The sequence below is a fragment of the Mandrillus leucophaeus genome, unplaced genomic scaffold (assembly GCF_000951045.1).
Source record: "Mandrillus leucophaeus isolate KB7577 unplaced genomic scaffold, Mleu.le_1.0 Scaffold860, whole genome shotgun sequence".
Classification (NCBI taxonomy): Eukaryota; Metazoa; Chordata; class Mammalia; order Primates; family Cercopithecidae; genus Mandrillus; species Mandrillus leucophaeus.
Genome location: NW_012109364.1, coordinates 774,286 through 790,622, shown reverse-complemented (window position 1 = coordinate 790,622; position 16,337 = coordinate 774,286).

Here is a 16,337-nt window from a genome sequence, read left to right as displayed (position 1 = left end):
CCAAGAAATTAAGGTGGGTCTAGCTCCAGTACTCTCTGATCCTACATGAAACAATTAAGTTTGCAAGGATCTGCTTACCTAAATAATTAAGATTTTTCTTTCTTAATGAAGAGAGTGAATAATGTTTGTCTGAAATATAATGTTTGTGTGACTCCCAAATACAGAGGGCTTTAATTCCTTCAGATAAAGCAACAGAGGAGACAAATTAGAAAGAGAATTTCCTCAAAGTCAGAATACGTAAGCGTTTAGCATCCCTTACATAACAGTACCAAGAGTCTGCTGACTTTCTGTTCATAATGCCTACTGACAAGGTAAATTTTGTTTCTTATTCAGAAACCTACTGAAGCACTTGCCAGATAAAATTCAGACTCTTTAGTTTCTTACAATCTTGAGTGTTCCTCTGTAGCTTCATCTCCTCCAATGAACTCCAAAATACAGCCACGTAATTTCTATAAATCACCTTGTCTTTTCACACCATTATAACATTAGTGACAATAATAATATTTATTAAGCACCCACAATGTGCCAGGCACTGTTCAGGTCCTGGAGATATAGCTGTTAACAAGACAAATCCTGCCCTCATAGAACTTGCATTTTAGTGGAGGAAACTGGCCATCATTATGTAACCAAATAAAGAACATGCTATAGTGAGAGGTGGCTTTAAAAATGGTGGTCAGATGGTGACACTGAAGCTGTTACAGGAATGACCTTGATGAAGAGGAGGAGCCCTTCTTGGTCATTGTTTAGCACGGGACCAGACACATTTAAGTACATTATTTTTAATCCTCCATGCAATGCTAAACAATGTGGATTACTGTCCCTATTTTATTATGTGAGGATAAGGAGTTTGCTCAGATTGCATGGTACAGGAGTTACTGGTCTATAACTCAAATTCAAGCCTGTCTAGTTCTTGAGTCCCTCCATTTGACTTTATGCCTTTCCTTCCAACTGAAGTGCTCTTCCCCACACTCCTGACAGACTCTCCCCATCATTCCAGATGTTCAACCTTTGCAAAACTCCTGGCCAACTGTACTCTGCTATTTTCCATTCTTTCCCCAACAAAGGCATAGATTATGGTCTTTGCCTCTGTTCCCACAGCTCTCTATGTGGGATGCCTCCTACAATGATAAACACATTGATTGTAATTTCACATTTACATATCAGACTTCTCTCCTTGACTGATAGCTCCTTCAGGCCAGGACCCATTTCTTACTGATGAAAATATCCCCAGATTTGCCCAAGGCCTGGACCATTGAAAACACTCAAGAAGTGTTTGTTGAACAAATGCTGTCTGGTGATAGAATGAAATGAACCTGATGTGCCTGTTCAAGACACAGCCCTGATGAAAGGCACTGCCACTGGAAACGAAGAAACAATAAAGACCATGAATCCTTGCCCCCATCCCCCAACCCCAGCAAAATGATCATAGGTCTTTCTCTAGAAAAAAAGCAATGACATTAAGATTAGAGATCTCTTTAATGGTGCTGAAGATTATACAAGGGTAGCTGCTACTGAAATGTGAAAGTGACCTTTTTTATTTTCAAATAGAAACTATTTTTAAAAACCTACCATCATGGTATTTTAAAGTTTTCTAAAACTGGCATTTCCAAAAGGTTCAACAAGAATGACATTTTCCTCTTGTGTACTCAAGTAGAGAAAAATTCCCTTCTTTGAACAGTTCGTTCTTACATATTTCCCCTTTGATACAAGATCCATTGTTTATGGAAATATTTAATTAGCAAGAACTTTATTTTTCAGTGGAATCTCACTCTTAAGAAAAGGGTGAAAAATAGTGTTGGAAATTTTTATTTTAAAAAATGGGAGTTGAAGTGCATGGCATGGAGCATGTTGTAAAACAGGCAGTGCATCATTATCACCTCCCACTCAAAACCATTTTAACTATAATCTCTGTATTTGGGTAGTTCAGCTAATTAACAACCTGGTGTTACCGTAAAGATGAGATTGGCATGTTATTTGAAGTGGTTTTTTAACAGTCTTTAAGCACTAACCATTCAATTTATTAACAGTTTGCTCTACTAAGGTGAAGAAAATTACATAATTATTATGAGTTTGAAAATGAGAAGAAATATATATGTACATTTTATTTATCATCTAAAGATACCAAAATTAAAATGGTATTTTTAAATATGGTAAAATTCCTGTAAATCTGTATTAATAGTTTACTGCCAATGGATTTTATGGGTCTGTAATCATCTTCCTTATACCCTTGTGTCAATTTTCTTTTTTAGCTTGGTGTGATTTAACACATAGGAGAGGAGATTTTTAAAAAATTGGAAGGAGAATAAGCAGTGGTTAAAAATGTGAAGCTTAGAAGCAAACTGGCTAGGTTCAAATCCTGGCTGTACCACTTACCACAAGTTCAAAGACCTTAGGCCACACTTAATTCTTCTGTGCCTCTGTTTTCTCATCTGTAAAATAGGAATCTTAATAATAATATGGGTCACCTATAGGGTTGATGTGAGAATTAATGATTTAACACATGCATAGTACCAGAACACTTAAGAAATGCTAGCTGTCATTGACTGGGCTAGCTCTTCCTGTAACATCCTACTTTTCCATGGTAATAGTTTCACAGGATGATTTTTCCACTTTTCCAAGTATGAAGGGTCCTTTTCCAGCTCTCAAAATTCATCAGATCACCACATGACAGCAATCATATGGATTTTATCCATTAATTGAGAATGTGCAAAATTACAAAAAACTACTCTGAACTTCCTCATGATTTTAAATAAATGTATATTTTTCCCTTAGCAATGGCATAGTAATGGAAAAGTAGCAGAATACTGCTGTGAAGACAAGGCACAGCTCCAAATCTCAAGTCAAGGTATAAGTGTACATGTGTAGACCCCAGGGATTCTCAGCCACAAGTTGGAATCTACTTACTTAGCATCCTGAGGCCTATCCTATGTGAAGTCTAATGCAGAATGAAGTTGGAACAGGTACTAAACCATACCACAAGATTCCTTAGCCTTCACCTAAATATTTTTGTATAAATCTTTTATAGCACAAAGATAACGTTGTTTTTTGTTTGTTTGTTTGTTTTCTCTCTCTCTCTCTCTCTCTCTCTCTCTCTCTCTCTGTTTTAATGTTAGCTTATTTGGCTTTGAGAACAAACTGCACTGAGAGTCAGAAAGCCACTGTATACAGATATTTGAAGAATTAAATGACATAATACTTGTGAGAAGCCTAGCATGTGTTCTGGAACATAACAGTGCCCCTGTAAATTCTACTTGAATCACTGCTTTTCACCTTACCCAAGTTCCAGACTTGGTTCTACTCAAAACAAATAGGACAACTTTGAGCAAATGATGGCTGTCACAGGTGACATAAGACAACTAAGATGACTGTGCCGGTAATGTGTCTCTATTTGCCCCCAGATCCATCCCTACATACCCCTTGCTCTATTTGTATCCCAGACACTCTTGCTATATGGCCTGCAGTCATCTTGGCCAATGAGAGACAGTGAAAAGTGATTCAAGAGCAGACAGAAAACAAACTAGGGAACATCCTCCTGTCTCTCTGCTTCCAGTGTATCTTTGGCAGTAGCTATACGCCCCTCTGTGGTTCCAGCTCCCATGAGGCAGTCCTGTCTTCTGGGCTTTCCAACATTAGCTCTACCCTTTGTCCCTCCAACTTCAGGGGTATTAGCAGCTTCCTACCAGCTTCCTACTGTTGCTAATTTCTGGGTTTCCTTCCTGTCCTCTGTTCGTTCTTTAGACTTTCTAATACCTTTGGAACTACCTCTCCATATTATTTCTGCTGAATTGCCTGCTGTGGGCTCTGTTTTTCTGACTTTGGCCTGTTACAGTCATCTGACAGGTCTTAAGTTCTCTGATCCTATCATAAGTTAAGCATGGGTGGTCTCAGGACCTTACCTGCCATTTTGTCCATCTACTACCTAACCCTATGTCCCCTGTCCATAACTCGGATGTTCTTCCAATACTCTATATGCATCTTTATCATTCCACTTAAAATGCTATGTCATACTGGTCCACGTGCACGTCTATATACCAACTAGACTCTGAGCTTTTTGAGGTAGAGCTGTTTTTCCTCCTCGTTATAAGCCTAATGAAATATTGGTACATAATAGGACCTCTATGCAAGGGTGATGAATAAACACATAAATGGAGTCAACGTTCTGTAGGCTCAGATATGAGCAGTCTTTTTTTTTTTTTTTTTTTCTGTTCTTGATCGAAGATCATCATCAGGAAAAACCACAGCTCAAATAGATCTTCCCCAGCAGCCTGCTAGAAAACCCCAAGTTCCACCACAAGAGTGCACTGAGGCATTGTTTTTCTATGAGCCCACTTTAAAAGGCTAATTTGCCTAGGGAAGGTTAAGTCATTATCAATCAGCTGCACCTCAGCAGTGATTAGTTTTATAGATTGTTTCCTATAGACACATGTTTCTGAGAAGGAGTGGGTAAATAGACATGGATAAAAGCCCACAGCAAGGAGTTCACCTATATTGTGAAGTATAGTAAATCCCTTGAATCACCCACATCATGTCATCAGTCCTCATTTTGAGGAGGCCTCAATTTGAAATCTGCTGTGCAGAAAGCTGCAGTGTGTGAGTTTCTTAGCCAGTAAATGAAGGTGGAAAGAGGAGCATGAGAGGAGAAGGCCCAGGAGGAGGGAGAGTGTTCTGAAGTTCAGGACTGAGACAAAACTGGCTGAGGATTGAGGGTTGGGATGAAGTGTGACAAGTGGCAGGGGATGGGATGAGTTGAGAAGAAGGCACAACAGAGGTGGTCCTGGGTGGCCCTTAGCAGAAAAGGATTAGATGGTCTGAGTTGGGAAGAAAGCTAATCATGGAAGTTCTTCTCAACTTGACACTTGCCCTCTGCTCCCTTCTGAAAAGGTTATTTCATTTATTACATTTTGACTTTATAGAAGAAAATGTCATTATTATATTCTCAAATTTGGATTTCTGAAGCCTTTGGGATATAGTAATTTGCATGTTCATTTATTCATTTAATAAACTGTTATTGAACTCTGACTTTAATTTGGGTGCTGTACTTAGAGCCAAGTGGAAGCCTCTCACATTAGAGACTTGCTTTTTGTTTTCACAGAGAAGATGAGGAAAAGAGTACCCAACGAGGAAGGGAAGGGTTTCTTTCCTGTCTTCCTTTTCAATTCAATCATTATTTTATAACATGAGACTGTTTCATGGCTTAAGCTCATCCTCCACAATGGGCAAGAATATTTGTCATGGAATGCCCAGTCCTTAGCATAGCATCTGGAATTTAGCTGGTATTTAATACATTTTAGGCCAATGATAGATGGAAGGATGAATGACGGATGGGTCCACCACAGCACAGGGCTCTCGGGATGGTTATCCAAATGTTTCCAATACCGATCATTCCTAATTTTTTCTTTAGGAAAAGAATTTATGCTTAAAGCCAGTTATGGGAAAGTCAAAAGCTGTTTGTTTGTTTGTTTGTTTGTTTATCTATTTATTTATTTATTTTTAGTATGAAGGAAGATATATGGTTGAAGGAAGATATATGGTTGAAGGAAATGAACGAACAAATGGGATATCCTCTCAGGCATTTTCCTCCGAGGAGTCATGCTTACTGAGATTCACATTAAAATCTTGCAGCAAGTGTCCCTATAAACTCCGTACTGCTTTCCTTACCAATATCTCCTCTACTCGTTTTAATACTATGTAAATATGCTGCTGATCTAACCTCGGCTATCTACCTGCAACTCACAACTACTTCCAGCCTCACAGATATGCTCATCTAGTTTTCGTTTCAAGTCATTCTAAAGATCAAATGTCTTTATACTCCTGGAAATGATATTCCGTGTGTGTGTGTGTGTGTGTGTGTGTGTGTAAACCTATATATATGTTTGTGTGTAAATTATAAACATTTGCCTGGCCACATAGATCACTGCAAGTACCTGGAGGTCTGGGAAAACTTTTTCTCTTTTTAAATGAACACTGTGCATCTATCTTTTTGGGGGCTTGTGTCTGTCTTTTTCCAGGATGCAGTGACACCAAGCTGAGAACTGACATTAACCAGACGAAGGGGTTGGAGAGGCAGAATTGAGGTTGGAGCAGCCCAGTAGAGGTTCAGGAAGGTCACTGAAGCTGAGCATGATGAAAGGAGGGTCATAGCAGCCACATCCAGGAGGCCATTTAGGAAAACTTTCAGCAGGCAAGTGATGAGACTTGATTAACTTCTTTACAAGATCATTTTGTGTGCTATGTGGAAAGGTAATTGGAGGGCACACAAAGCAGAGGAAAGAGACATACATAACTTAGGACAAAGTTGAAAGAAATTTAAATTCAGTATTACCATTAAACCTCAGCCATTATTAATCCACTTTCATTTCAGTTTTCCATTTCATTTTGACGTTAAGGCCTTAAACACGTCACACCTTGGGTTCCAGCATCAAATAACCATAGGCTCCAGCACACCATCTTTCCGTTGTGTTTACCCAAGGGTTTCAAGACTTCAGAGCAGTCTTGACATCTGTAGCCTTTAAAAACCTCCTAATATCAGAGAACAAGCATGTTTGTTACCTTAACTCTTCTGTTGAGCTTGAGCTCATTGTATCTACTTATTTCAAAGGGTAACTACTCTTACAGAGTTATTGCTTCATGCTTTTTGTTCTCCAGCACGCAGGCTGTAGCTATACTATACCCACTCCTGACCACCACCCTGCAAGACCCAGGTGGTAGGAATCCCCCACTCTCCACACCACCTCCTCTTGGTCCAAGTAGCCTCCACATTTGCCCAGCCCTCAGTATCTCTTCAGTGGCTGCAAGAACCTCCTGACTTGTCTAATGTGCTCTCAGAGAGGCAGTTGGATAACTGTTCTATTCAAATATTGCTAGAAACACTATTTTGAACTAAAGTCACTTTCTGCGGTGGCATCTCCTTTGTCAAGTAAGAGTGCCATGTTTTACTATCGTGAATCACAAGAAACTTAAATGTCTTTTTTCTTTCAATGTCAATCTATAGCAGAAAAGCATATTTTTAAAAAGATACAAAATCACATGAATTAAGTTAAGGATATTTAGAAGGAAAGAATACAATGTTACTTACTATTTCTGTTACTGAGATTATGATTTCTCTCTAAATACATTCTCTGTTTTCCCAGTATTCTTCAGTGAGCACATGTCAGCTTTGACACCATAAATCATTATCTTTTAAAAAGTTTGGTATTTTACATAAAGTTGTAAATTCATTTTAATGATTTTACTATAGCTCATATATATGATTTAACTTGTTAACATATTTGTGTGGGTGTGTCTGCACGCATGTGTACATGCATTCTTGAACATAACTTTATTCCTACCAGAAGCATTAACTCCCAACCCTGATGTAGGAGTTCTGGGTTCAGGTAGCACCGACAGGCAGCAAGTCCCACCCTCCAGTGCCTGGGACCCAGGAGAAGAGAGGCCATGAGGTTTTTGAAGGAAATAACGTGGGAAAACAAGAAGGTGGACAGGAAAACAAGTTTCCAGTCATAATAGGACACAAAAGCATGCCAATTAAGTGAGAATTAATGAACTAATAGGAAAACGAGAAAATAAAATCCAAATATCCAGTGATTCCTTAACACAGACTCCTAGTTTTAAGACAGATTCTTAGTTTCCCTTATAATGTTAAAGACAAATTTGTCAGAGTCCCTGTGCTTGTTTCAAAAACAAAATGAAACAAGCAAACAAATTGGCTTTCTAATATGCGCCATGCATTGTGTAAAGAGCTCTGTGAGCATAAAGAGAGACATGCCTGTAAAGCACTTAGAACGTTGCTTAGTGCCTAAAAACCACTGACACATTGCTGCTGCTATTTTTACATTACCCACCATTTTAGAGATGAGAAAACTGAGGTTCAGGAAAGGGATAGGGTAAAGTTTTTAATCCAAGACTCTCTGACTTTAAATCCACAGTAAACTCTTAACTTCATTGCAGTTACTAAAGTTACAGCCCAAATGCCTTTCCAAAGGGCCCCAAATGGAAATATTCTAACATGTTGCAAACTGAACTGTGAGTAGTTCTTTGAAGTTCTTTCATTATATTTACTACACTTTCTTAAAATGCAATAAATAGGCTGTGAGATTTACAATGCTCAGAGTTTCTAGTTATTCTCTTTTCCCAGAAGAGCCTTTGATTTTGTTAAGAATCTTACCTTAAATCTATACATACAATAAGTGAAATCAGGGAAACATCACTAGGAATTGCAGGCATTATTCTGAACACAGCTGGTACTGCACAGGGCCATAGCTGGAACACCTTGGACAGGATGAAGCTGGTTCTAACCTAAAGCATACATAATACAGGAAAAGTGCCTTGGTTTCTTTAGTGTAACTTCCCAAGGATAGTTTGTTATTCTCCTAAATAATGTATCATTTTTGCTGTGGGAGTACACTGGTTAAGAACAAAGGCTTTTGGATTTGGAAAGACCCAAATCCTGGCCTCTTCTCTGTCCTTCCTGGCTGCAGTATCCCATGCAAGTTGTTCTCTTTGAATCTGTTCTTGTGTCAGTATAAAAGGAATGATGGTACCTACATCACAGGAAAGGGGAGCAAGAAGAAAATGAATTGAGAAAAACATGTATAAAGTACTTAGCATAGTCCAGATATAGAGTCGGGGCTCAGTAAATGCTGACATTATTAAAAGGAAAACATGTTTTCAGATTCTAAAAAACACGCCTATTTTAGGCGACGTGTTCTAGGGGAAAGAAGTGAGTCAGGAGATGTGGATCCTATTTTGGGATTCAGAACTGTAGTCACAGGCACCAGCAATTTCCCTGAGAGTTTGTGAGTTGATTATAAAATGGAGAAAGTAATATTTTTGCTTACCTGCTTGAATGTATGGAATACAACTTTCTTCTCCTAAGAATAAAGTGTATAAAACATATTTTTTTCAATCATCATGAGATGAGAAGGGTATTTTAAACCACTTTCTCTTGTATATATTTAAAAAAAAATCTATCCGCACATGTCAAATTGTCAGCAGCCAAGTCTAATCTGTAGATGCAGACCGAACACTTCTTTAGGAGCTCTGAACACTATGCCAAGATGCTTACGGCAACCAGGAATCAGGAAAACTTTGAAATCAGCAAAATAACTCCTGGAAAATTCACCTTACCATTCTGCTTCCCTATCTCCGTGCTGTGCATATTAAAAAGAAGGGGGCAAAGAGAAATAATGAATTCTCTGGATTTCCTTGAGATAATATGTTCAGAAATGGTTTCTCTGGGACCTAACGAGACATCCTTTGCAGGCTGAATAATATGAATTCAATTCTAACCCAACCACTGAAGTATAATTTCAAGGTAACCAGTAACATTATTACTGTCCTTTCCCTTTCACATACCCATCCCAGATTAATGATAGCTGTTTTTGCTGAATGCTTTTAAAGCTTTTCCTTCCTGATGAAACTTTAGAGGTTTTTTTTTTTTTTTTTTTTTAACAAAGTTTATATAGAAACCATAAAAATCAGAAATTACTAATTAAGACTATTAGGAAAAATACCCCAGAGGCTTCAGAATTAAAATATGTCTTAATTAGATAGATTTTTCAAGATTCCAGGATTCTCTTCTATAAATGATAAAAGTTCTACCCCCAAACTGGGTGGAACTTCATAGTGCACACTACTGCTTCTGTTCATTCAACTGGGTAGTGTTACTGCATTGTGAATGCATCAATAGGAACAGAAAATTATGTTAGGAGACCAATATTAACAACAATGACAACACCAGAAACAAAATCATAATTGAGAAGTCTGAATATAAATCTTTTTCTCAAGGAATCATTGGCCGCAAGCTGTAGAAACAATGTATTTGTCATTTTATATTTGCCTACAGTGACACCTGCTGGAAAACACTGTTGAAGCTTTGAAATAAAAATAAATTTAAAATTTAAAATAAAAGCCAAGCTTTGAAAACACCAGCCATATATTACTATTATTTTCACCTAAGAACACATTGCCTAAACTTCAATTTAATTTCTGATTCCTCTTTTGAATTTTCTTCTCTGTGCAAACTGAGAAACTAAGATTCAATTCCATTTGATGAAATAATTATTTAAATGGTATGAAAGAATTGGAGTTAACTGTTACATGATGCAAACTATTTTTAAATGGAAGAATTTATAAACAGTTTGGTGGCATTATTATGCTTCTTTCTGAAATGTTGCTTTAAAATTTTCATATCAATTGCAGTGTGATAAGTATTTGTCAAAATCTTACTGAAGAATAAATATCAAGATATTTAATACTGGTGAAAATATTTAATAGCTAGCACTTTCCTAGGCAGCATTAATGCACAGGGCCATTTTGTGTTTGAGGTTTTTATGTTGCACTTTAGCATGCACTGGATGCCAGCTACACTATGCGTTAAGCAACCAGTGTGGATCTTATGCAAATTCCCTTTGATTTCAGCAGAGACTTTGCATACTAAGAGTTCCCATCTCCCAGTGACACAGAGAAGGATTTGTGTACCTAAGTCCCATTACCATTAATAACATTCACCAATAAAATTCTAGCCCATTGAGAAGGTGCAAACATTTACATGGAAGTGAGTCTTTCACAAAGCTAATTTTACCCCAAGATTTGGTATCTACAAGGGACTTGTCATCTACAAGGGACACATTTGCAAAGAAGTATCTTGATATCTTCATATTCTTGAGTTCAGTCACTTCAGTCTTTTCACAGTCATTTCAGTATAGTTTGTGCACTGTTAGTGATAATTTTTCCCACTTAAATTTTTTTCCCTAAATGTAAAAACTGTCCTCAAAGTCACAGTTTCTTTATAAAGCAAATACATAGGGTTTCTTTCCAGTTCATTTGTAGCTATGCGTCCATTTCTCTAAAAACTCCTTCTAGCATTAGGTAGAGACTTGATGCTTCAAAACAAAGTGACTCATGTCCTTATACCTGCTACATAGCTGATTTTCCATCTTTTATCATTTCACCATATCTGTTCTTCTGAGGGGAAGCTGTCTTTTATTAAAAGTCAAAATTCATAAGGAAATAAAGGTTCTCTATCTTAAATTAATCTCCATATTAATCCATTTTCTCATTCCTTCAGCTCTAAAGACTATGTCTTTATAAACCAGTAAAGCTGCCAATGATTTGTGGAGATGATACTCCATCTCCCCTTCTTATATATAGGAAACTTCGGCCAGTAGAGGTAGACTAAGGTCAGGTACATGAGAAGAACTTCCTGAATTAACAAAGTGATTCCAGTTCCATGACTTCTGTAGCTGAGCAAAATCAGTAACTTTTATTCATCTCTATCCATTGCATCCTGAGGTGGTAACTATGGTTTGAATGTCTGTGTTCCCCCAAAATTCATAAATCGAATCCCCAGTGTGATGGTATTAGGCAGTAGGGCCTTTTCTTGGGGTGAATGGGATTAGTGTCGTTATAAAATAAGCTAGAGGAAACTTGTTTGCCTCTCCACCATGTAAGGACACGGCAAGAAAGACCCAACTATGAACCAGGAAATAGGCCCTTACCTGATACTGAATCTACTGGCAACTGATCTTGCTCTGTCACTCAGGCCTGAGGGCAGTGGTGCCATCTCAGCTCAGTGTAACCTCCACTTCCTGGGTTCAAGTGATCCTCCCACCTCAGCCTCCGGAGTAGCTGGAATTACAGGAGTGTGCCACATACCTGGCTATTGATCTTGGACTTCTAAGCATCCAAAACTGAGAAATAAATTTATTTGTTTATAAGCCACCCGGTTTATGGTACTTTGTTATATACAGCAGAATTAAGAAACTAAGACAAGTGGGTATAACAACTTTTAAAAAAAGAGATGGTTATATATATATATGTAGTTTACCACCAGTTAAATTTTTTTTAAATAAAAAGATTTTTTTTTAGGTTCCCACATAAATTTTATCCACACACCTTCAAAATAGTTAAGAATATCTCCAAATTTCTTTCTCAGTTCCTGGGATTGAATTTTCCAGGCTGTAAAACAGATTTCTCGAATCTTTAATCTCCACTCCCAATTAATCCCACATTGCAGGATAAAGGAAGCAGAAGTAAGATACAGAAAACAGTACCCCTCACTCCTGAGAATCCTAAGAGATATTCAGAGAGACCCTGTGTTTCTCACCATACAGAGAAGAAAGTTCAGAAAACTCTACTTAAAGGTTTAAGTAAACTCAATTAAGCTGAAGTCTTGAGCACATAAGTGTTGCACTTACTATACAGATGTATGTTTACATTTGTTTTTATTTTATACGTATTTGCTTTTATAAATTGTAGGTAAAATACCAACAGCACATCAATTTGATATTAAATTTATCAGCACATTAAAAAACACTCAAATCATTAGAAAACTACATTAATGAAAGTATTTGATTTTTCTACATGCTTTAAAGAGTTAATCCTCAAATGGCATCTGCACAAATTGCAGGGGGGTGGTTTCTGGATCTTTTCTCTAAGAATATTTTAATCTTGGGTTCTCATTGTTATGACAGTTCAAATTAAAATCACGTAAGTGTATTCTGAATAACACTTTAGAACTGAGAACTATCATGTCATTTCAGTGACTATGTTTTTTTCAAGTAATTCTACTTCCAATGGTACAGTCCCACTGAAAAAAAAGAACAGAAGTAGGTTTAATGTGTGGATGATGAAGTTTTATCACATGAAGGATAAGTCCCATAATGGTGTACTATATCCAAGCTTTTCCAATAGTTTCAGTGGAGAAAAGTAGTGGAAAATTTGAGTCATTTCACAATGGCATGGGTATCTGTCAGTCTTTATCTGTCTTGTAGGCCTTTCTTTTGGGATTTTTGGTAGGGCTGAAAATTAAGAGAGCTACCTTTCTTCCCAGTAAGTTGGGTATATGACCCAGGCTGCCTAATAAGAGGATTCAGTGATTGGTTCAAAGGAGGACATATGATCCAACCAAGCCAATCAGTGTCATTTTTGGTCAGGGCTTATGGATTCGGGAGGGAACAGGGGGCGCTTATATTTCTGGGATGATCTTGATCTGTAAAGATGATACTGTCTTGAGCTACCCAGGGGCCATCTTTGCTGTTAGTTGGATAAAGACAGAGAGAAAGTCTGTCTGAGAATAAAGCTATATGGATAAAACCAGGGGCAGAGTAGAGAATTCAAATGAAATAATTGTAACCCCTGAGTTCATTCATTTCTTAAATTATGGTTTCACTTTCCCAATTATGTGTTTGTGATCCAAAATAGTACAAAAGGTGTTGTTGTCATTGTTGTTTTCTTGCTGAGCTAGTTCTTCTGCCCCTATAACTCAAAGGATCTAGACCATACACCTGGAACATAATATTCCACATATGCATACACAATGTTTAAAAAATGTATTACAAGAATCAATACCATATTCACATTCTTAAGTGGCCATTTCATTTCAGAAAAATAACATCATTTATTATATTAAATTAATGTTGTTCATACAAATTGTATTGGGTTTCTAGTTTATTTATATTTAATATGTGTATTTGCTTTAGATACATACTTTCATAAAAACTACAAGCATAAAGAACTTATATATAATTTTATGTTTTCTCACATATAAGTAATATAATAATTAAAATCACTTAAGTCAACACTGGGAGTCCACAATAATTGTCCCCATTTGAGAGGGGTCTGTCCTAAAATCAGAAGCTTGAGAACATTCTCTACCACAAGTGCAGGAAAGAAACAAGCAATACTGATGAAAATGCAAAATGGTACAGTTCCACACGGAGGGAATTTTCCTGTACCTTTGGCCTTTGGCATTGATCCCAAACCTACTTTTTGGAATATACCCCAAAGATAAACAAGAAAAATATGAAGTGATTGTGCACAAAGGTATTTATTGTAACACTATTTATAATAGCAAAAGATTGAAAAGAACGCAAATGTCCGTGAATGGCAACTGGTTGAATAAACTATGATACCATCATAGTGGAGTGCTATGCAACTGTAAAAAGGAATGAGCAAGATCTCTGCATAATAATAAGGGGTGATCTCCAAGATGTATTGTCAAGTTAAAAACAACAACAGGCCGGGCATGGTGGCTCACGCCTATAATCCCAGCACTTTGGGAGCCCAAGGCGGGCAGATCACCTGAGGTCAGGAGTTCAAGACCAGCCTGGCCAACATGGTGAAACCCCGTCTCTACTAAAAATACAAAAATTAGCTGGGCGTGGTGGCAGACACCTGTAATTGCAGCTAGTCAGGAGGCTGAGGCAGGAGGATCACTTGAGACCCGGAGGCAGAGGTTGCAGTGAGCCAAGATCATGCCATTACACTCCAGTCTGGGCACAAGAGCAAAAAAAGCCAACGACAACAACAAGGTATAGCGGATTTTTTTTTTGCAAGAAAGATGAAGAGGAATACTAATGTAAATATACAATTCTGCTTAGATTTTCAAGAAGAAATAATGAAAGAATAAATCAAAACTAATAGAAACTTGTTTATACGAGGGAAAAAATAGAAAAAAAATGTGAAGGGGGCAGGGATGAAATCTTTTGACTTAATGTAGTTTTTTTTTTTTTTTTTTTTTTTTTTTTTTTTGAGAGAAGTCTCGCTTTGTCACCCAGGCTGGAGTGCAGTGGCGCCATCTCGGCACACTGCAAGCTCCGTCTTCTTGAGTTCATGCCATTCTCCTGCTTCAGTCTCCTGAGTAGCTGTGACTACAGGCGCCCGCCACCATGCCCAGCTAACTTTTTTGTATTTTTAGTAGAGACGGGGTTTCACTGTGTTAGCCAGGATGGTCTCGATCTCCTAACCTTGTGATCCACCCACCTAGGCCTCCCAAAGTACTGGCATTACAGGCGTGAGCCACTGTGCCTGGCCGTAGTTTTGAATTTTATATAAATAAATGGTTTTGAATTTGGAACCACATAAATGGCCATCTTTGCCTAATTATAAAAAATCAGAAAGGAAAAGCAACTCTTACATATTAAAATAAATGGAAATAATAAATAATAAGGGGTCTATACCTTACTCAACTTTGAGAAATACTCCTGATCCATTAAATCTTCTTAATGTAAACTAAGTTAACATCTAGCAATTGTAGTGAAGACCCATAGAGAAATTCTTCCCCAGTGCTGTGTATTGTATTACTGTCTTTCAATTTTTTAAGTTAATTTGTTTCTGTATTTCTGAATCCAAATATAGATTTCTATAATTGTTTCATCCACTGTATTTGTTAAAAATTACCTGATTATCTTCAGAATAAAACCATGGGTTTTGAAATCAGAAACTCCTTGGTTTAAGCCCCAGATCCATCCTTGTTAGCCATAAAACCTCAGGAAACAGAATTAACCTCTTTGAACCTTAGTTTTGTGTCTTGGTTCATTTTTGTGCTGCTATAACAGAACACCTGAGACAGAGTAATTTATAAAGAACAGAGGTTTATTTCTTATAGTTCAGGAGGCTGGGAAGTTCAAGATTGAGGAGCACACATCTGCAAGGGACTGTGTGCCGCACCATTCCATGGAGAAGGTGGAAAAGCAAGAGAGCACACGAGAGAGGGAGAAGGAGCTGAACTCATCCTTTTTTATCAGGAGCTCACTCTCTCTATAACTAACACACTCCAGTAATAATGGCATTGAACCATTCATGAGGACACAGCCCTCATGACCTGATCACCTCCTACGAGTTCCACCTCTCAACACTTGCATTGAAGATTAAGTTCCTAACACTTTAATTTTAGAGGACACATTCAAATCATAGTATTTTCCCATCTGTAAAATGGGAAGAGTGTCACCTGTCTCGCCTCTATCCTAAAAGTCTAATATCTACATAATCTCCACATCACATTCCTTTTGCCACTGGATTTCTCCAACCTGCAGCAAACTTTACCTGTATCAGGTGTCATTGTCTGAACCCTTTCCAGAACAGCAACTTCAAATTCCTCCTAACATCCACTTAAAATTCAAAACTAAGCATGGCAGTGTTCTCTGACAATCAGTCCCTCTTTTTCTCTAACTGTTCTTAATTCCTAACACATTATTGGGTAGTAAGTACTCTCTGCTTCCAGGAAGAAAACCTACTCAGCTCACCATACTGCCTATTAGGCCCCTAAAAACTAATGCTTTGTAATGAAATTTTCTTTCTTTGATCAATAGACTGCTTTCCAAAGTAGTTGAAGTTACAGTTGTTGCAGGTAATGCAGCTTTATTATATTATGGAAGTCTGAATTTAAGTCCAAATGCAGTATTTGAAATATGTGTGCAAATGTTATTTAGCTACAAATTTTAAAGGGATTGGAAGTTTTAAACTGGACAGTCCAGCCACTGACTAACTGGTCACTTAGACAAGGGCCAGGGCTACATCTATGGGTCTTATAAGAGAAGATACCAAGGGCCACGTCT